At 41.4% G+C, this 23,168-nt stretch overlaps 1 protein-coding gene and 1 non-coding gene across 3 annotated transcripts in view; both read right to left on the bottom strand.

Moving 5' to 3' along the window:
• LOC121864518 (metabotropic glutamate receptor 6-like) overlaps positions 1-23,168 on the bottom strand; it is a 72,154-nt gene that overhangs the window by 48,671 nt on the left and 315 nt on the right. The window lies entirely within an intron of this gene.
• Positions 5,194-5,266, bottom strand: Trnam-cau. Its single transcript has one exon. It is a non-coding gene; the product is annotated as a tRNA-Met (tRNA).

Raw genomic sequence — 23,168 nt, 5'->3', positions numbered from 1 at the left:
ACATAAATCCTGTCTGGCGCCTCTCTTCCTGAACACTGCAGACCCCAGTTTCGAACTATGATGAACCTGAACCAATAAACTGATATATTATTCAATCCATAAATGCTTCGGGTTCACGAATCTGAATCTTGGGGTTCGGGAGGAGAGGCGACAGGACTAATGTGAGTGACTAGAATAATAAAGTCGATAGTATAAGAGTACTGTAAACACGGGTCATGTGTACCAGGGCTGACACGGATCACATGGTCTACTTTACCTGAACTGGATCTAAAAAACAATAATGGAAGTGAAGTATAACTCGTTAGTGGTTTAAATTAATTATTTTGTGAAAGCTCTTTTGTTTAATACGCGCGTGTGTGTGTGTGTGTGTGTGTGTGTGTGTGTGTGTGTGTGTGTGTGTGTGTAATATCGCCAGTCATTCATCTACCAGGGAAAGCGGTGGACACAATACAACAATCAGAACAACACATTACAATATCTCCCGAAGAAATCAAATAACTTGGACTTTTTCTCACCAACATTAACCTGAGTGTGACCAACTGTTAAAAATTACATTGTGCTTATAGAAAGAACTAAAGGACCAGCGTGTGATAACCAGTGTGTCTACCTTGATATCACCCCCCCCCTCCCTCCCTCCATGTCTTAACTGGTCAGGTATTTGGATGATATTTTACCTGTTGGGTCTCAGGTAAACTGCAGGTACATCACTTGAGTGTGTGAACACCTGCGGGGGCCGGGGAAGACAGTGTGAAGCCACGGTTAAGTTTCCCTGCTAACTTAACACCAATGTATGTGTGTGTGTATGTGTGTGTGTGTGTGTGTGTGTGTGTGTGTGTGTGTGTGTGTGTGTGTGTGTGTGTGTGTGTGTGTGTGTGTGTGTGTGTGTGTGTGTGTGTGTGTTGGAACGTTCATGTTGTGTGTGTGTGTGTGTGTGTGTGTGTGTGCGCTAGGGAACGTTCATGTTGTGTGTGTGTGTGTGTGTGCTGGAGACGTTCATGTTGTCTGTGTGTGTACTGGTGACGTTCATGAATGTCTCCAGTACACACACACGTCAATTATGAACCAGGAAGAGAAAACCTGTAGAGCCGTGAATCTCTACTCTCATAAGACACCCACAAACACCACGATACCTCCCACACCTTGTTCATACCTCTCGCCCCACAATCACAATCCCATCCCACAACCATACAATCTAATCTCATCCTAACCACCCCACAATCTCATCCCAACCACCCATAATCTCATCCCACAACCACCCCACAATCTCATCCCACAACCACCCCACAATCCTCATCCCACAACCACCCCACAATCACATTATACCCACAATCTCATCCCACAACCACCCCACAATCTCATCCCACAACCACCCCACAATCTCATCCCACAATCACATAATCTTAGTCCTTGTTCAATCCTCAAACCACAATCACGCTCTTTCCTCAGCCTACAATCGCACAATATAAATATCTACAATTCCCACAATAACACAACCCCAGACCTCGTGTGTTGTTGTGTGTGTTGTGTGTGTGTGTTTGTGTGTATGTGTGTGTGTGTGTGTGTGTGTGTTGTGTGTGTGAGTGTGTGTGTGTGTGTGTGTGGTGTGGTGTGTGTATGTGTGTGTGTGGTGTGTGTGTGTGTGTTGTGTGTGTGTTGTGTGTGTTGTGTGTGTGTGTGTGTGTGTGTGTGTGTGTGTTGTGTGTGTGTGTGTGTGTGTGTAAAAGGCAGCAACACGTCTGTAGTTCACCCGCCACTCTGCAGATTTCATGAGAAGAAAATTATCTATTGGGTGAAGAGCGAGGCTGCGGTGGGTTGTGGTGTGTCTCTCTCTCTCTCTCTCTCTCTCTCTCTCTCTCTCCCTGCCTACTACACCCACCCTCCACCCCGTCTCCCTACCTCACGTTAAAGTAATAATGTAGTACTGCTTTAGGTGTGACGGTCAAGACTCTTCCCCCACCACCACGTTTAATATAATCGCTTCATTTCATGGTGCATTACCTCTCAAACATGTCAAGTGTGTGGTCTACTCTCTCTCAATCTCTCACACGTTTTCTCTCTTTCTCCCTGTACATATGTCTAATTAACCTCTCTCTCTCTCTCTCTCTCTCTCTCTCTCTCTCTCTCTCTCTCTCTCTCTCTCTCTCTCTCAGCTCTGTGTAGCAGTACCCGTGATATATTGACTACAATGATCTTTCACCCCATGATATCTGCCCACTATTATATTTCCACCCCCCATAATATATCCACCCCAATATATCCCCATATTTCCACCCCCATAATATATGCACCCCCATAATATATCCACCCCCATAATATTTTCACCCCCATGATATCTGTACCCCATTATAATTTCACCCGCCAGATGTAAGGTGTTTTATTAATGTCTCCTTAATGGTCTGTTAATTACTAAGGTGAGGGAGTTTCTCATCCCACCTGTTGGTCTTAATTACTACCATCACCATACTGTGTCAAGTCACCATACTGTGTCATGTGTCACCATAATGTGTCATGTGTCACCATACTGTGTCATGTGTCACCATACTGTGTCATGTGTCACCATAATGTGTCAAGTCTCCATACTGTGTCATGTGTAACAATACTGTGTCATGTGTCACCATACTGTGTCAAGTCACCATACTGTGTCATGTATCACCATACTGTGTCATGTGTCACCATAATGTGTCAAGTCACTATACTGTGTCAAGTCACCATACTGTGTCAAGTCACCATACTGTGTCATGTGTCACCATACTGTTATGTCACTATACTACCATGTGCCATCATACAATGTCCTGGAAACCTCAGTAGTAGTATTTTAGGTTAGGTTAGCGTTAGGTTAAGTCAGGTTAGGTTAGCGTTAGGTTAGGTCAGGTCAGGTTAGCGTTAAGTTAGGTCAGGTTAAGTGAGGTTAGGTTAGGTTAGGTTAGCGTTATGTTAGTGTGTTTAATCATCAGGTGTAATAAGCTAGGGCGCCTAACTTTCACATGATCCAAATTGTTAAGTAATCGACCTTACCCAAATAGTTAATCTCACTAAATGTTTTAAAAGGTAATACTCAAATTTAATAACACGGAGTCGTCCAATTACTGAAGAGCATCGAGGTGAAGGAAATCAAATATATTTGAAAAGCTATATACAGTCATCACTGGAACCCCAGTCACCACCATCACACACCACCCTTCATCATCACCACCACACACCCCCTCATCATCACCACCACACACCCCACCTCATCATCACCACCACACCACCACCTCATCATCACCACCACACACCTCATCACCACCATCATCACCACCACACACCACCCCCTCATCATCACCACCACACACCACCCCCTCATCATCACCACCACACACCTCCACCTCATCACCACCATCATCACTATCCAACAGTATGTGACAGTCATGGGAAATACCCTCGGGTCATTACCACATCATTAAATTGCAACATCACATTACTACCGTCTGAGGTGTAGTAATCTCCCTGGTGGTGGTCATGTCTGTTCACACACTTAACATGTCTGGACACACACACACACACACACACACACACACACACACACACACACACACACACACGAACAAGAGAGAGAATTGAACTGACCATGATTCACGCGTCAAAACTTGGCTGACATATACACTGTAACAATCAGACTTCACTATTGGGGGAATAAACTTTGAAATTGTAAGGAAATCAGGTGCAATTTTAGGACAATTTGTGGTAATCAGGTTTTCGAAATTTTAAGGAAATCAGACACAAAGTTTTAGGACAATTTGTGGTAATCAGGTTTTCGAAATTTTAAGGAAATCAGACGAAAAATGGAGCACATGTCATTCGCATATTGTGGAGAATTGTCCAGGAAATCAGACTTCAACAATCAAGGAAATCAGAAGTCATTGAACAAGGAACATGATTTAGTTCACAAGATAATGGCGGTGAACACTAGAGAACTTGTTCACTGTTGGTGGTGATAATGGTGGTGGTGGTGATGGTAGTGGTGGTGGTGGTGGTAGTGGTGATGATGGTGGTGATAAGTGTTTGTGGTGGCTATGGTGTTGATAGTGAAGGAACTGGCATTTACAGTAGTAGTAGTAGTAGTAGTAGACCCTGGAGGCGGTACTGAAGTGTGGTAGGGAGGAGGTACTGGCGTGTGGTAGGGAGGAGGTACTGGCGTGTGGTAGGGAGGAGGTACTGGCGTGTAGTAGGGAGGCGGTACTGGCGTGTGGTAGGGAGGAGGTACTGGCGTGTGGTAGGGAGGCGGTACTGGCGTGTGGTAGGGCCCGGTACTGGCGTGTGAGGTATGGAGGAGGGTACTGGCGTGTGGTGGGAGCGTGCTGGCGTGGTAGGGAGGCAGGTACTGGCGTGTGGTAGGGAGGCGGTACTGGCGTGTGGTAGGAGACGGTACTGGCGTGGTAGGGAGGCAGTACTGGCGTGGTGAGGGAGAGGTACTGGCGTGGTGGGAGGAGGTACTGGCGTGTGGTAGGGAGGAGGTACTGGCGTGTGGTAGGGAGGAGGTACTGGCGTGTGGTAGGGAGGCGGTAAAGACCAAAAGTGTCTCACCACCGTCAACACAACATTGCTACAACAGATGCATTAGTAACGAGACACCTCTTGAGAACACGCCGCCGCCACCCCTACCTGTACCTACACTACACCTGTACCCACACTATACCCACATATATTTATACCTGTACCCACACTATACCTGTACCCACACTATGCCTGTACACCTGTACCCACCCACACTATACCTGTACCCACACTACCAGTACCCACACCTATATACCTGTACCCACAACTATATACCTGTACCCACACTACCTGTATACCTGTACCCACACTCTACCTGTACCCACACTACACCTGTATACCTGTACCCACACTCTACCTGTACCCACACTACCTGTACCCACACCTATATACCTGTACCCACACCTATATACCTGTACCCACACCTATATACCTGTACCCACACCTGTATACATGAACCCACACCTGTATACCTGAACCCACACTACCTGTCTTGTATTACCACGATAGACCAGACAGCTTATAAACAATAACGCCATTTTTAATATTGTATTTGTCTGACACGAGAGAGAGAGAGAGAGAGAGAGAGACGAGGAAGAGAGAAAAAAGAGAGAGAGAGAGAGAGAGACCCCGATTAGTTAAGAGATTAAAAAGCTATCTTGCCCCGAGTGAGGATCGAACTCACGACCTTGAGATTATGAGACTCACGCGCTGCCTACTGCGCCATCGAGGCTTATGAGTGGTGATGTGTGGAGATGTGTTAGGTGATGTGTTAGGTGGTGTGGTGATGTGTTAGATGGTGTGTGGTGATGTGGTGATGTGTGATGATGGTGTGTGGTGATGTGTTAGGTGGTGTGGTGATGTGTTAGATGGTGTGTGGTGATGTGTGAGGTGGTGTGGTGATGTGAGGAAGAGACGCTGAAGGAAGATGAGGAGGAGGAAGAAGAAACAGCAGCAGCAGGAGGAGGAAGAGGCAGTACCAGGGTGGTGTATGCTATACAGTACCTGCAGGCCGCCTCATAGCAAGGTGTATATGCCACGTCAGGTGAGTCTTAGCAAGGCAGGTGTTTCATTCATTCATATGTAAGGAGGATATTTCAGGTGTGTGTGTGTGTGTGTGTGTGTGTGTGTGTGTGTGTGTGTGTGTGTGTGTGTGTGTGTGTGTGTGTGTGTGAGTGTGTGTGTGTGTGCGTGTGCGTGTGTGTGTGTGTGTGTGTGTGACCTACCAGCACCTCTTTAACACTCGTGAGCTCCTGCAGGCGACAACAGTGTGACCTCCCCATCAGTAAGGAGGAAAAGTGAGAAGAGCCAATTGCCGTAAATGAATGTATGGTGGCGGACACACACACACACAGGAGGCTCGTGCTGTAAGTTTGTCACATGGCCTCTTAGTTAACCGCACCTTGACACACATTGTACACTCCTTCATCTGTCTTCCCTTCCTTCCTTCCTTCCTTCCTTCCTTCGTACCTTCCTCTTGCATTATCCTCATTCTATCATTTATTTTATGTTTATTTAATTTTTTAGTTGATTGGGCACCCCCCTACATCCTTGTGTAAGGTGAAGCGTTTACAGCGCCCAACAGGGAAGCATGCTAAGTTCATGCTTGCCTTTATGTCTCATGAAGTGATATGAGGTGAGGTGAAGTGAGGCGAGGTGAGGTTAGGTGAAGTGATGTGAGGTGAGGATCCCGAGCCGCTTCACCACCACTGGAGGGAATGTAACACCCACTCATAAACCCACTCATACACCCACTCATATGCACACTCATACACTCACTCATACACACACACACACTCACTCATACACACACTCATACACTCACTCATACACACACACACAGCCAAGGTTAATAGCAGTCTCCCCGTTCTTGACTCACTGCCTGGGGAATGTTGTGGTGACGTTGTCTCCCTCAACGTGTGGTCAACGTGTCCCTGAAGCAGCGACTTGACCTCTATGTTACGAGTCAATCACCTGAGTCACTAAATACCAGGTAAGATAGACCAGGTGAGACAGACCAGGTGAGACAGACCAGGTGAGACAGACCAGGTGAGACAGACCAGGTAAGACAGACCAGGTGAGACAGACCAGGTGAGACAGACCAGGTGAGACAGACCAGGTGAGACAGACCAGGTGAGATAGACCAATTTGGAACCCTTGTCAAGAGAGAGATGCAAAATAAAACCTGATAAATAACAAAAATGAAAGAAGAATGAAAGAGAGACTCATTTATTCCTATCCTCACTTTATATAAAATACCTTTATATGTGAACCTTTAGACACACACACACACACACACACACACACACACACACACAATACTGACCCTCCTCGACGCTTACCTGTGTGTGTGTGTGTGTGTTACTCCCGGTCCGCCATCTTTTCCTCGTTAGCTTTTATGATTATCTTATGTCTGTGTCTGTGTCTGTCTGTCTGTCTACGCTGTGCTCTCTCTCTCTCTCTCTCTCTCTCTCTCTCTCTCTCTCTCTCTCTCCTCGGTTAGTGTCGGCACAGACCTTTATCCACTCTACACCTTATAAACGGATAAACATTACTGAGATGAATTAATGTTAGTGGAAAAAAATGTAAATTAGTCGTTAAGTAAAGAAATTTCCCTCTTCTTCCTTCCCACTGTCTTTTTCATTTATCCTCCTCTTCTCCTTCGTTCTCTTTCCTCCTCATTCTCTCCATCCTCCCCCCCCCCTCCCTTCATCGGTACTTATAACGGAGAATAACTCAGTAAACACGAAGCTTCTGGCACCAGTTTGGAAGCCTCAAGTCACATTGGGGTGAGTGGGCACCTAACCTAACCCAATGATAACCTAACCTAACCCAATGCTAACCTAACCTTTCCTCTCCTAATGCTAACCAAACCTAACCTAACCTAACCCAATCTAACCTAACCTAACTTAACCTAACCTTCGCTGGTGGTGTGAGACGGGACGGGAAAAGTTGTGACGGTAAATAGTTCACTTTACAACCTGACTTAATTATCAACACATACATACATACATACATACATTCTCTTCCTTGTTGTGTGTCTCTTTGTGCATAGGGTGTGTAAGCTTTGCGTGTGTGTGTGTGTGTGTGGGTGGGTGGGCGGGCGGGCGTGCATAGTGGTGAAGGCTGAAGAGAAGGCGACAGTGCACCCCGCCCACCGCCCACACGAGACACAGGTTGACGAAGGACTCTCAAACTTCCCTCTGTTAAATCGCCACACTGAGGTCCTGTGAACGATGTAGTTTAATTCACCCTCAGGAGATGAAAGGGTTAAACCATCGTCCTCAAAGGGTTAAACCATCGTCCTCAAAGGGTTAAATCATCGTCCTCAAGGGTTAAACCATCGTCCTCAAGGGGTTAAATCATCGTCCTCAAAGGGTTAAATCATCGTCCTCAAAGGGTTAAACCATCGTCCTCAAAGGGTTAAATCATCATCCTCAAAGGGTTAAACCATCGTTCTCAAGGGTTAAACCATCGTCCTCAAAGGGTTAAATCATCGTCCTCAAGGGTTAAACCATCGTCCTCAAAGGGTTAAACCATCATCCTCAAGGGTTAAATCACCGACCTCAAAGGGTTAAATCATCGTCCTCAAGGGTTAAAATCACGGGGTTCGTCATCGTCCTCAAAGGGTCATCGTAAATCATCGTCCTCAAGGGTTAATCATCGTCCTCAACGGGTTAAATCATCGTCCTCAACGGGTTAAATCATCGTCCTCAACGGTTAAATCATCGTCCTCAAGGTTAAATCACCGACCTCAAGGGTTAAATCATCGTCCTCAACGGTTAAATCGTTAAAAACGTCCTCAACAGGGGTTAAAATCGTCCTCAAAGGGTTAAATCATCGTCCATCGTCCTCAAAGGGTTAAACCATCGTCCTCAAAGGGTTAAACCATCGTCCTCAAAGGGTTAAACCATCGTCCTCAAAGGGGTTAAACCATCTAAGTGTATACCTTCACACAAACGGTACAATAGGAATATTCTAATAACTATGTAAATGTTGGGAGGAGAAAGTGGTTTGACTAGTGTGGGCGTGAGTTTAGGATAACTCCACGCCCACCACGTCGCCTCAGCTGACATGTCCTGGTGTGCCGTTATACTATACACACACCCACACGCCCACACACCCACACCAGTCAAACCACTTTCCCCTGTCTAGCATTTACTTAAAGAGTGTTGTTACTTTTCTTATATTGAATGAAGTATTCTGCCATTTACTGAAAGAATATTATTAATTTCTTATATCAAAGGAATGAAATAGTCTACCATTTACTGAAAGAATATTATTAATTTCTCATATCAAAGGAATGAAATAGTCTACCATTTACTGAAAGAATGTTATTAATTTCTTATCACAAATGAAAGAAGTAGTTAAAAGATGGTTAAAATGTGGGATGATTTATAGAAATGACCTCCGTGTGTTTTGTGAGAGAGGGCGTCGTTTACTATCCCCGCCACCCACCCAGATCTGGCGCCACTTGTCACTGCGCCGCAACACAAGCTGTATCTACTTTGTATGCTAACCACGTGAAACACTTGATTCACTGCATTAAGAGACCTTGGATGATCTAAATTAACATAAGTATATAATAATAGTGAAGTATATAATAATGGTGTCCAAGAATAAGCTGGGTAAATATTCGTCCACTGGCTGTCCTCAGGCTTTGGTATAAGAGTTGGGTTTTTTTGGTGTATTTTGGTGTTTTACTCAAATATGACCTTCATTTATTGTGCAAATTAGCATTTTTTGCCCCCCACCTCCTCAAAGAACATTTTCATTTTAATAGAAACAGCTAATTTGCACAAAAATAGTCATATTTGAGTAAAACCAAAAAATAAAAATAAAAAATTAACAAATCTTCTCATACCAAGACCTGAGGAGAAGCCAATGGACGAATATTAACCATAAGCTTTTCCAAGTTCAGAAGCTCCAAAAAATATGATGTTTAAAACCATAAGCTGTGTTGTTGAGGGTCGGGGTGATGTGACAAGCTATTTATATGAAAAAGAAATATATTAGCAATTTATTTAGAGGAAATACCGTCTGTGTTAGGCCTTGTAGTCCAGAGGATGATAAATGACAAGTATTACTGCCTCCCACCCAGTAGTCTAGTTACCTCTGATCTGCCTCACAGTAACACGACGCCTGTTAGCCTAGTCAGTTCTTCTCATTCTAACGCGGTGAAACTTTTCCAACTGCTAGTTCTTCAGACACTTGTGCTTTCTAACACGACAGGTTTTCTAATTGGGGTGATAAACCTTTCGTTTCATTTCGCTCATTAGAAACTTAAGCTCTATTAGGTGATATTTCCGCGGCAGCAATTTGGCAAATGTCACGGAGTCGATCAGTGGGAGTAACGAGCACAGCCAAGGAGAGAGAGTATGCTGTGTTTGTTGACGAGGCTAAACTGCTACACCCCGCCATCAACACCACACTCGTAGGCTGAATCACACGGTGTCAAGGCAAGGTTATTACTGGAGTGACTGCCATCTAGTAATTACCCCATCACATAAACAGGTAACATTAAAAACACACGTAGAGTAACTGGGCTCCTGAGACAACCTAAGAACAGCTCTGGCATAATATAAATAGCATAGTATACATGGTGTCTGCAAAAACCTTGATGTTTGTATTAAAAAAAAAAATCTTGAGCAAGTTATTTACCCTAAACACATGTCGGTATTTAATCACTACACATAATTATATTTCACTATCTCCTCCGTGATATTTCCGTCAGAATTGCGGGTGAAATTTGACGTTACGGGTCACTGACGAGCATGAGATACAGTTTATATTTTTATTATTCATTTTAGTCTATCTTAACGTAGTAAATAATTATCGTTGTGTTTAATATGATTTAGCCTAGTGTCTGCCGCTGTTTTAGAATGTAACAAGTAACTTCAATGGATCCAATGGACCCTATACGTTATCATGTAACTTTGTAAACACGGTACGCACAATTTCCATCAACTCGAGATGCACAACTATTGCTATCAGATTAAACAATAGATTTCACCCCAACAAACTATGAAAAGATCACAACAAGAAAACGAAAGAAATTGAAATAGGAAGACTAGAGAAATACGCTCCGTAATTTTAGTAGATTATCAGGAAAGAAATTAATGTTTTCTCCTATTACCAAATCCCCCGGAATCCTTAAGCGTCTTGGTAATCGCACTTCCTCGACTTTCCTAACGACACACACACACACACACACACACACCTCTACCCGTCAAAGGTTACACTGTGCCACCCGGTGAATGGAGTCTTTTACCCAGAAGAGGAGGAGGGAAGTGAGGGAGGTGAGGGAGTAAGGGATAGGGGGAGGTGATGGAGAGAGGAGAGGGAGGTGAGGGAGAGAGGAGAGGGAGGTGAGGGAGAGAGGAGAGGGAGGTGATGGGGAGATGATGGAGAGAGGAGAGGGAGGTGATGGAGAGAGGAGAGGGAGGGAGGATAGGGAGGTGAGGGGAGAGTCTTAGTTTAACAAATTTATTGACAAAGCGTGTAGTACACTTTTCCTATTCTGAGTAATTCAGTCAGGTCTTGACACTGAGGGTGGTATCACTTGTCACTGCCACGCAGGACAGAGGTTCATACACAAAGAAATACATCATATTCATTAACAGCTATATATGTACAGAGGTCAGATTCATGTAGGTAATGTCACTGTTCACTGCCATACAGGACAGAGGTTCATACACAAAGAAATACACCATATTCATTAGCAGGGGAGAGGCAAGAGGGAGAGAGAGAGAGAGAGAGAGAGAGAGAGAGAGAGAGAGAGAGAGAGAGAGAGAGAGAGAGAGAGAGAGAGAGAGAGAGAGAGAGAGAGAGAGAGAGAGAGAGAGAGAGTTTAAAACCATCTCAACAAAACTCACAACTAATCGAAAACACAGAAATAAAAGACAGTGACTATAAAGATCTATAACTACTCACCCATAATCACCTATAACAGAAAACATACAGAATCTATACAATTATACTGACTGACGTGTAACTTCCCCCGTTGGCCAATCACCGCGTAGCCTGGTCAGTGCATCAAACACTAGTACGCTATGAACACAAATTGATTTCTACGTTGGAGCTGAGTTGTTAAGAGTCTGTTCACACATCTAAGGGGGGGGGGGTTAGTGAGGGAAGGGGAGGGTAGGAAGGGGAAGTGAGGGGAGGTAGTGAAGGGAGGGGAGAAGTTCACCGTTCCCGTTAAGCTCCCTATCAGAACGTCAGTAATAGCAGCATCAGCTTAAGGTCTATCTTCGTGTACAGACTACTGACAGGGCGCGAGTCATTCTTCTTAATTTAGTTATTTTACTTTCCACTCAAACCTCCGTCATCACACTCAAACCTCCGTCATCACACTCAAATCCCCGCCGCCACACTCAAACCTCCGTCATCACACTCAAACCTCCGCCGCCACACTCAAACCTCCGCCACATTACCATTACAACAATTTACTTCCGGGGATCAACCTAGCGATAAATAGAAGTAATTAAGAGAAAAAAAAAAGAAATTTGTTAACTTTCCTCAAATATGTCACTGTCTTGCCTCAGAGCTAAGGACTTAATACCAATGCAGATGACAGATACTAAACTACGCCAGATGTCTTGGGATCCCACGCTATTTTAACCTTCAGTGTTAATAAGAACGCCTGGTTATTTTTAAGTTATCCAAACACACACGAAAACAACAAAATAATAATAATAAAATCTTCATATAGTTTTAATTTTGACTTTAGAAAAATTTATATACGTGGTCTTTCTTGTTTGTGATCGTCAGTGAAACGTGTGAGTGCTTGAGCTGGGTGACTCACAAACAGCTGATAACTGATTTAGGAAAACTTAATCCTAACCTTATAAGAACACGTGTACCAGTGAAAACAAAAACATTCTGATACCTTATGAAAAACAAAGAACAATTATATCAGGATAACTTATCTTTTTTTGTGGGGGAAAGGATGGCAAAAAGTATATTACAAGTTATTAATAAAAGTTGTAAAAAGTGTAAAATGAAAACTCGATAACATCTACGTCTTTACTCAAAAAGGAAATAATAGGAAATGGTTTTACTGATACATATTTTGCTCTTAAAGTTAATATAACCCCAAGGAACACTCAAGGCTAAATATATAACGTAACGTATTTGTTCATTTATAAAAGCAAAACAAAAAAATTAGTCTATTGTAACGTCAGTGTGGAACGCTTAAGTGATTTTAAAAGGAAAAAATAACTATCTCAGGTGTTTCGGTAATTCATCAGGTCATAAGGCCACTAGTTCTGTATCAAGGGGCGACTACACTATCCACATAACCCGCACTACTTGGTCTGAAATTTACTCCGCCACCACACAGTCTTGCCACCACACAGAACCTCACCACCACACACAGTCTTGCCACCACACAGAACCTCACCACCACACACAGTCTTACCACCACACAGAACCTCACCACCACACAGAACCTCACCACCACACAGAGCCTCACCACCACACAGAACCTCACCACCACACAGAACCTCACCACCACACAGAGCCTCACCACCACACAGAACCTCACCACCACCACACTACCCTAACACCGTCATACATCACAGCCTAGCCCGAGTTCACTACACCTTCGTCCACTGCAGCCTAGTGTATATACCTAATGCACCATTATAATCTCGCTACAGATCACTGCCTACACTAATCACAGCCTCGCCCGGGACTGCAGCCACCCTGGGATATTAGACCAACCGTGTAAGAATGGACATCGACCTTTTGCCTTAAACAGCGACACTCAATATTAGGCAACACTTATATATGCAAATAAGCCGTATCGGACAACGGTAATATATGTATTCAATAGATATGTATATACCAACTGAAAAACACTTATCTGAATTCATATTATATACTTTAAAAACAAAATATCAATTGTTGTTTACCCTTAAAATATCGCAATGCATCATCAGGCATTATGTGGGTTTGGCTACGCCCATGTTCTTATAAGTGAAATGGTGAGTGTCTCGGAGGGGAGGAAGGAGGGGGGGTGGTGAAATGTCCGGTCTGCAGGGGTACAGTACAAGTTGACTCCATTATAAACGTAAATTTTTCCTTATTCAATACAACGATATAATAAAGCTTCAACTATCAATGAATTAATACTTTACGTGAAGCCCAAATAATGACAAAAATAAATAAACAAATCAGAGGGAGGATAACAAATTTCGGCAGTAACGTTATAACAACAAAAATGGAGGAAGCAAAATGGTATAATGTCAGGAACCTTTCGCACACTTTATGCCCTGAACACGAACCAGCGACCATAACGGTAAGCTGTGTTTAATCATATACTGAACTATTCCTTAATTCCTTAGTATTGAAATATTCGTGAGCGCCGTAGCGGGAAGATCGGACCTGTGACATCAAGCGTTATCTATCTACAATATGAACTCAAATAACACAATTCGTCGATAAGCCATGATAGTTTTAACATATCCCATTTAAAGTATTTCTTTAGCGTGTAAGAGGGAGATGTACTATAGTTACAGCTACTAGTCAAAGCGACTTTCATTTTCTATAAACGCGCGTTGAGGGATCATTATTTACTGTGCTTTAATAAATATATCAAAAGCAACCACGAAAGGAAGTTAATATGAACATCGATCACAATATGAAATTCATTTAAATAATCAAACGATGTGTAAATGACATACAGAAAACACCTTCGACATACTGTAAATTAACTTCCAACCATTTTATGTTCAACTCCTTGTTTACAGATCGCTTACACCGACATACCTACAGTAATTATACCACATACACCAGTGGACAAGGAAAACTGGAAAGGAAATCAGCCTTATCTAAGATCCTTGTCAGCGGAGAGTAAGTACAGTAATCATTACATTTTGGCTTCTTCCAACTATGCGACTGGAGATAATATAAGCCGCCTCTTAACATAAACATAACAGCTAGTGCAGGAAAATTTGTACAAGTTTACCATATTAATATAATATAATAAGTTGTATCTTATGACATTCCCAAAGTTGTTGTCACAGTGTATCTGCCCAGTACAGTGGTTTGTTTAATGAGTTGCAGTTTTCCTTTAAGGCTACAACTAACAGTTTCGAAGTAATGTAAGTTATCTCTTTACGGTCGGTAATTTTAAGATCTTTTTAACAATACTTTATTGAAATAAGTAATACTATTTCTGGAAAACTACAAAATGACCACTATTACTGAAAACATGAAAAAACAAAGCATTATATATATATATATATATATATATATATATATATATATATATATATATATATATATATATATATATATATATACAATAGTGTTCATTTGTCTCCGTCACTGGACACCAAGTTTACAATTATCACATAATTAGTGGGAAGATGAGGCAGCGACGACCAGTAGTAACCTTTACCTCGCCACCCCGGGACATGCTGTTGCAGGCGGCGCAGTGTGTTGGCATACAGCTCACTTCTTTTCCTTTTATTTTCAAGAATACGACGTAATAAGATTAATAACAATACAATCTTTTTACGTGCCGTGCTATATTCTTAACTTTCAAAAGTTGGAAACTAATATTTTTGTGAAATACAAAGGTGTAATTCTCGAACAAAAGCATTATGTTCAATAACAACCTTTGAGAACTTTTTGTACGAATTGTTCAAGTAAATTATATAACAGATTGTTATCTACATGTCTGCAATCTTAACCTTGATTCTCTGTCGCTCAGTTCACACGTGGACTCACCCCACTTCTGGCTCCTCTAACAACTCTTAAAAATCATAAATTATTTTCCCGCTGCTTGTTAAGTGAACTGCGACACTATTTCTAAAGTTACTGTAATTGACTCTTCTGAGATGAAAGCCATAATTTCACCTGGAAATATTCCAATATTGTACTGTACATCAAATACTGAAAATTGACCGATAATTTACCAATGTGACGTCAAAATTCACTTAGTGACCAAAAAATTATCAAAGTTATCCCCTTTACTACAGGAACGTCACTTCTGATATTTCATTTAACTAACGACAGACGATTTTATTCATCACAGGGGCGACAACGTACACAGGGGGTTAATATAGACCATCCACTAAGAATTACGAGTTAATGACGGCGCCAAACAAAGTTAAACATCAACAAGAGCAACGCGAGAATGTTCATACGGTACACAGCCTAGCACAAGAATGTTCATACGGTACACAGCCTAGCACAAGAATGTTCATACGGTACACAGCCTAGCACAAGAATGTTCATACGGTACACAGCCTAGCACAAGAATGTTCATACGGTACACAGCCTAGCACAAGAATGTTCATACGGTACACAGCCTAGCACAACATATACACAGCCTAGCACAAGAATGGTACGGTACGGTACACAGCCTAGCACAAGAATGTTCATACACCTTCATACGGCATACGGTACACAGCCAGTATACGCACAGGCAGTTCATACGGTACACTAGCACAACAATGTTCACTAGCACAACAATGTTCATACACCACAGTGTTCATACGGTACACAGCCTAGCACAAGAATGTTCATACGGTACACAGCCTAGCACAAGAATGTTCATACGGTACACAGCCTAGCACAAGAATGTTCATACGGTACACAGCCTAGCACAAGAATGTTCATACGGTACACAGCCTAGCACAACAATGTTCATACGGTACACAGCCAAGCACAAGAATGTTCATACGGTACACAGCCTAGCACAAGAATGTTCATACGGTACACAGCCTAGCACAACAATGTTCATACGGTACACAGCCTAGCACAATTAAACTTCCGAGCAAAACGTGAGAGTACAGTACGCGGCAGTGCCTTTTACTCAACACATGGACCACAGTCTGTTGAATACATGTCATAGTTAGTGATAATTCAAATCCACAAATTGTATATCAGCACCAATAATTTACAAAATAAACTATAATATTAAGGTTGTGTGATCTACGAGACGAATTTTATTGGAGACGCCATGGTACTCTCAAGTCCTCCATGTTCCAAATTGCAGAAATTCTACCGTAATTACCAATGTTATGAATTATTCACCGTGAGGGGGAAATAATGTACGTACAGGTCACACAGAATTAATATACATAAGTTACTGTGCTATATTCTTTAACGTACATCAACCATAGATTCCAACTGACACGCTCCCATTATTTTCTTTGGGGTAATTTTAATGGAAAAATATCATAAAAAAAAATAATAAAAATCTTAAACCTGATAATGCTGCAAGTGGGTACAGATTATCTACCGTATATTATGATGTAACCTAACGAACACGCGAGGAACAGAACTGAAGCGTTGTGTTGCTATAACCTATCACCGTGAAGCACCACCCAGTAATTACCATACACTAAAAAAGAAAAAAATACACTCCCAATAGAATATAGTAGAGCTTGGGACAATTGAAAGCTCCGTCCTGTCAAGATGTCACAGAAATTAGTTACCAAGGAGGCGTGACAAACAATATCCTGAGTTGCTTCACTGTTAAGATGCCATGACGCTGTCGGAATGGTGAGTGTGGTATTAGGAGGAGACAATGATAAGAGAATATTACGGACAATTATCTTTCACTTTCGGCAAATGAGTGGCATAATGGAGGCGTGATTATGTTTTATGCAATCGGTTATTAACGTGTCGTGTTATAGTGTAAGGTGAGGGTGACATGCATAAATTATCGTGGTTGCATGCTTGTCTTACTGTTGTTCACCACACTGGTTCCTGGTGCCCATAAAGCTGGCTTCTTCAGTATGTATGGATACCTACAGTATATATGTGCATGAATATACAGCAATAAACGAAAGTACTGAAGTACATAATAAATAAGGTAGTAGGCAGCTACCAAACAGGGAGGTACTACCGCCTGGGAAGATATTGGAAGCATAATGTGTTGTCTAATGGGTAGACCCTGCTGCCATATGTGACCAAGTCCCAGGTTGATGATCTGACTTTCTGCCTCATTTACACACAATTGCTGGGTCTCAATTGTTTCTCTTACTATTGACAACACAACATACAGATATTGTTTCTCACTATTGATTTTTTCCCACTTTTGTGTTTATTTATGGTTATTATTTTTATTATTTTTTATTACCCTGTATAATATATTTATCATTATTTTCTGTATACTTATTGGTTTTATCTATTTGTATTAATTATAATTTTTAATATAATTATATTTTCGCCCCAGACCCTGATGTTGGTTAGTGACCTGTGCCCGGGTGGGCTAATGCCCGTAAATAAATTGATCTTTGACCTTAACTATGAACACTGTGACCTGTAACAATGCATATAATTGTGGTTTTATTCTCAATCAATATCGGTGAATTTTGGCTCCAAGGAAGTAGAAGTTTTAAGGCATCCAGACGACAAACATAAATACGGTTGGTTGGGAAATGTGTAATACCGCGTAACAAATAATAAACAACACGAAATATAAACAAAACTATTACCCACCCAACAGTAGGTACCGGAGCCTCTTAACCTGTCAACACCAAAAACTTCAACAGAACAAAGAAGAGTCTTGCAGAGAATATGGCTGAGGATCCGGTTCTAGTCCTTATTATTACCTGTTTAAGAGTCGGGTATGCCAAAACCAGTGTACCCATAAACGGTCGCCACACGCACGATACCAATTTAGTCATAGTGAGCATGCGCAGTTTAGCAGCAGCGTGTGGCATTGTAAGCTGAACTTAAACCAAAAGGTGTTAGGTTAGCTTTGGACCTTTGGTTAAGCTAAGATTTGCTTGATTTGAGGTTACGGTTATAAATGGCCAAATTGCATATCCGTCTCTATTAAATAAACAGCCTGGTCTGTGTCGTAAGAACATCCTTTCGAAAATAACTCTAGGCGTGTTCCCTATTTCCCGCCACTGATCTCCATAGCAACTCCTCGCTGACAATTAAAACTACACAGTATGTGGCTTAAAATTACTTACCGTGTACGTTGTGGCCGGCAGGTGGCACAGGTGGCTGCGGGTGGTGATGGTAGCGTGACAGCCAAGGAGAGAGAGGTTTGAGACCCCAGCGGGTACCATAACAACATTCAAACTTTCCCTCGTGGTGTGGTGAGTGAGGGTGTGTGTGTGGTGCTTCACTCTCCTTAACACAAACACTCGTCACCTTCACTCCGTTCTCTGTACAGGCATTAATGTGAGGTATAACTGGCTAATCTTAACAGTTATATAGGGATTTATTTGCCATATATCAATATTAATCGAATAGTCGTGTGAGCCAATGAGCTGCAAGGGGGACGGGGCTTCTTACTTATTCCCGTCGGGTAAAAAAAACGACTACAGTATATGATAGGATTTCAATGCATGTAGACGAACATTTTGAATATCCTACGGGAAACATAATCCTTCCGTACCTACATTCCATCCCCAAATTGACTAGGCACCAACTACCGGCATTACGTAACTATCAACTGCTTAATTTTAACTACCGTACATAACACTTGATATTCTAATGTGACTGACATATGAACCCTACACGAACGCCTAAATACATCTCCACTACCATATATCGGCTTGCCATCACCGGCTACTGGCACACATAATTCAAACTCATAAGTCACATCTCAGTGTTAATTTTTGTATAATGGTAAAAGAAAAAATCAGAGTATAATCCCATTTTTCATCGTATTGTGATTTCTTCTTCACTAGACACTTCCTTAATTCTACCTGGGCATCTCCTCGAAGTCTTTGGTAGATTGGGTAAATAATACACGAATAAAATTTGCAGTCTACCCGAAACGTCATAGGTCGTGGGACAGCTGGGTGATGAGTAGTGAACATGTCAACTGTCAACATTCATTTAAACTTATCACGAGTAATTTACGATCCATAACACTCATGATAACGTTCCATAACTCAAGTAAAATATAAAGACTAACTACTGAACAGATTCGATCAATAATAAAATATAAAGACTAACGACTGAACAGATTCGATCAATAATAAACCAAACAGACGTAAATTATAAAAGATTAATCATAATAATTCCTTAATTTTTTTGCAAGAGTTAATATTAGACTGCAGAAACCTGACTCTGATTTAATGCGACTGACTGGTGCGTTAGGTCAATACTGTAACACGCCATCAATATATATCACTCTTATCAAACGTTACTTAATAGCTTTCACATTCTCAAATATTCTTAATATAAATATTCCTTGTAACTGTAGACATAAGCACCCACTAGATTTTGTTGATAAGATAAAACGCCACATAAAAATAGCATGCAAGACAATAATGGATTCAAAAGTGACTCCCTAAATACACGCGTTCTCTCAAAACCAGTTAGGAGCCAAGATCAACATGCAGTTATTATTATCAGATGCTCAGTGAATACATCTAGTAAGTATGGGCTATGAATTATGCTAATGCTACTGTACTTGAAGGCATTAGCTTATACGTCAATTACATGGGTACAATCTTACATCTATATTGACAAGGTATATTCATCGTCTGAACATTTGAGAATTTAGGCACAAATATACTTAACTAAAGCCTTTACGAGTATTCAAGTATAAACAGTTGTCATCAATAGTAAAAAAATAAATAAAACATATCTCATGAATATCTCTTTACTATTTTTGTCTATAATATACGTAACGTAAGGTAGGGTAATTTTATGATTCACTTCAATATCTCAACAACACATGGTAAAAAAAAAAGGGCCAGAGGTGTACAACATACCTGAACGTATTGGACAACAAGCACGTCTTCTTCCCCCTTGTTACCCTCATGTATCATCTTGTTTTTCTTCCTGGCTAAAACTTGCTCGACTCATCCATAATTTTTTGGGGTTGTGTGGGAAAGTTACTTCACACACGCTGCTAAATTTTCTCCCGTTTACCAAGGATTTTAAATACTTTTTGATTCCTTAAAATCATAATTACTTCTCTCAAAGACCTCATTTAAGTTTCTAAATCACCATCTTGCATCAGCCTAACATGACAACTATCTACGTTGTCACACACAAGAAATATGCGCTTGTCAACTCCCCCCAATCCTACCTGGCTAGCTTCATCCTAGTCTTACGGGCTGACTACTACAGAGGCGCACCCAGAAATTTAAGAAGACCACAGACCAGCCTCCTACACACCCGAGGCACTAGTCCATCATACACCGAGCTCCGGGCTTAATGTAAAACAGGAAGCTGACTGAACACACTAAAGAGAGAGAGAGAGAGGTGGACGGTCTCCTCGTACTTCCCGCCCCAGCTTTCTTCATTGATTCAAAATATGACGAATTCCAGGCGGCATATTGTTTTTTTTAATTATTTTCTTCTACCCATCTGACACGAGCATACGTAGTCATTCAGAACCACTAAATTATTTATCTAAACCATACAATAAATATAAGGCTCGCTATCTTTTACACATACATTCTTTTACCAAAATCCCTCACAGTTCAATACGCAAACCTCACGAACGTAAAATTTCACTTCACACTATCCACCGAATTATATGATTTTCTTCAATCATTTACATCATTTACAGAGACAACAGAAACACCGTAAATTATCGTGTTCATCAGTCTTCAATACAAGCCAAAGATTATTTACTCCAGCTCTCTCTAAACTCCATACACACCTCCCAAGATATTAATCAAATTTCACATCCTCTTCCTCGAGTAATTTCACTTGCAAAAAACCCCGGTAATTAATTTCACTCTCATCCTCCCTACCAGTTCCTAGTTCCCATGTCAGACCAACTTACTTCAAACCAATATTCAGATAAGCACCGCGGTAATTTTTTAGTCGTTTTGCGGCTGAATCTTTTACTGCCACGTTTGTTATAATGAACACAATGCAAATCTTAAAGAGAGTGAGCGAAGATGAAAAAAAAAAAGCGCGTGTGAAACCACTTATTAGGCAAACCACAAGAACCAACCAATCATAACCAAAAATGCTCGAGGATAGTTAGTTCTTGTGGTCTACTTTAGGAGTGACTTTGACAACTCGTTTTCTACCCCTCATCACCCCCACCACCAACCACACCCCACCACCAATCACCACACCCAGCTCTATAATTCTTTGTATTAAACCAAATTCCTCAGCGAATAAATCCTTTAAAAAAAATAATAACACGAAAATTAAACCCCTGAGGTAGGCTGAATATCTAAACTGTATAATCTCTATAATTTTCCTCGATAATTTACCTTCATACACAACAATAATAATCCCCGTCTTTGTCTACTTCTCAAATGCTGGTCGCTGGCAATGTAACCCCTGATCATTCACCCGTCATTCACCTCCCCCCTCCTTGTCACACGCAACCACAACTCACGGTACTATATATTTTGATTTTCAAGATTCCTAACTGGTTTTATATGTTCTGTTTCGCGATTATTTTTTCCCCTCGTGTTAACTCATACATTTTGATATATTTACCCACAAAAGTATAAAAGTAGATTATCTATACATATACTGTACATATTACTTACACAATATGCCACATTCTATTTCGTTTAATCCACAACACACATTGTACTTCATTCTAACCCTCGTATCACCCTGCCTGCACACTATATACATCCTATCATCCTGGTCTAAATATTCTTATTCTTAAAAATCACTTTAAAATTCATTTGTTTTTACTTATTTCAATACTGTCACGTTTCCCTTAATGACACCGCGTTCAATAGCCGGACCAACAGTTGTACACGTCGTTAAAACTTGTGTGAATAAACTCAGACAAATTATTTTTAATACCCTTGTGCATCATATATTTAGTACTAAAGATAAAGGTATAGAAATCAAGCTCGCGGCCTTTATAGACTATCTCCAATAACCCCACTTCACTCCTAGGACGCGCCACTTTTAAAATCTGACTCCGCTAACGACAACCGATTGCATTCAGGGTGCAGACTTATTTTTTTTTTCTCAGACTTTTCACTAATATGTTTGATTTGATGAATGGAAATATAAATTCAGTGAAGAATCAAAGGATAATCAATTTGAATTTACTTAAGAAACATGAGTAAATGGTTGATTACTGCCAAAAGGTTTAAATGTTCAAAAATAAAACGATACTTTCTGTCTGCCATTTCGCTGCAGAGAAGAGACGAAGGCTAGAGACTGGGTAGGAAGGGGGGGGCGTAGTTTTTCTTCTTTCTTCACCGGATTCGATTCTTTGCACTTAAGCATTTCAGTCTAAACCGAAAAGCGTCTTTATTTACCTGTGACAGTGACATCATCTACCTGTGAGTGACATCTGACAGTGACACCATCTACCTGTGACAGTGACACCATCTATCTGTGAGTGACCCCATCTACCTGTAAGTGACATCACCTACCTGCGACAATGACACCATCTACAGTACCTGTAACAGTGACACCATCTACCTGTGACAGTGACATCACCTACCTGTGACAGTGACACCATCTACCTGAGTGACATCACCTACCTGTGACAGTGACACCATCTACCTGTGACAGTGATATCATCTACCTGTGACAGTGACACCATCTACCTGTGACAGTGACACCATCTACCTGTGACAGTGATATCATCTACCTGTGACAGTGATATCATCTACCTGTGACCACATCAACCACTGTAAAACATATTTCACTAACTACACGCGTGTTGACAGCGGTGATGGAGCGTTGCAGGAACA

Source organism: Homarus americanus, unplaced genomic scaffold, assembly GCF_018991925.1.
Source record: "Homarus americanus isolate GMGI-L3 unplaced genomic scaffold, GMGI_Hamer_2.0 scaffold25860, whole genome shotgun sequence".
Taxonomy (NCBI): Eukaryota; Metazoa; Arthropoda; class Malacostraca; order Decapoda; family Nephropidae; genus Homarus; species Homarus americanus.
The sequence above is the reverse complement of the archived record's forward strand: the minus strand, read 5'-3'. Positions and strand labels throughout refer to the sequence as shown.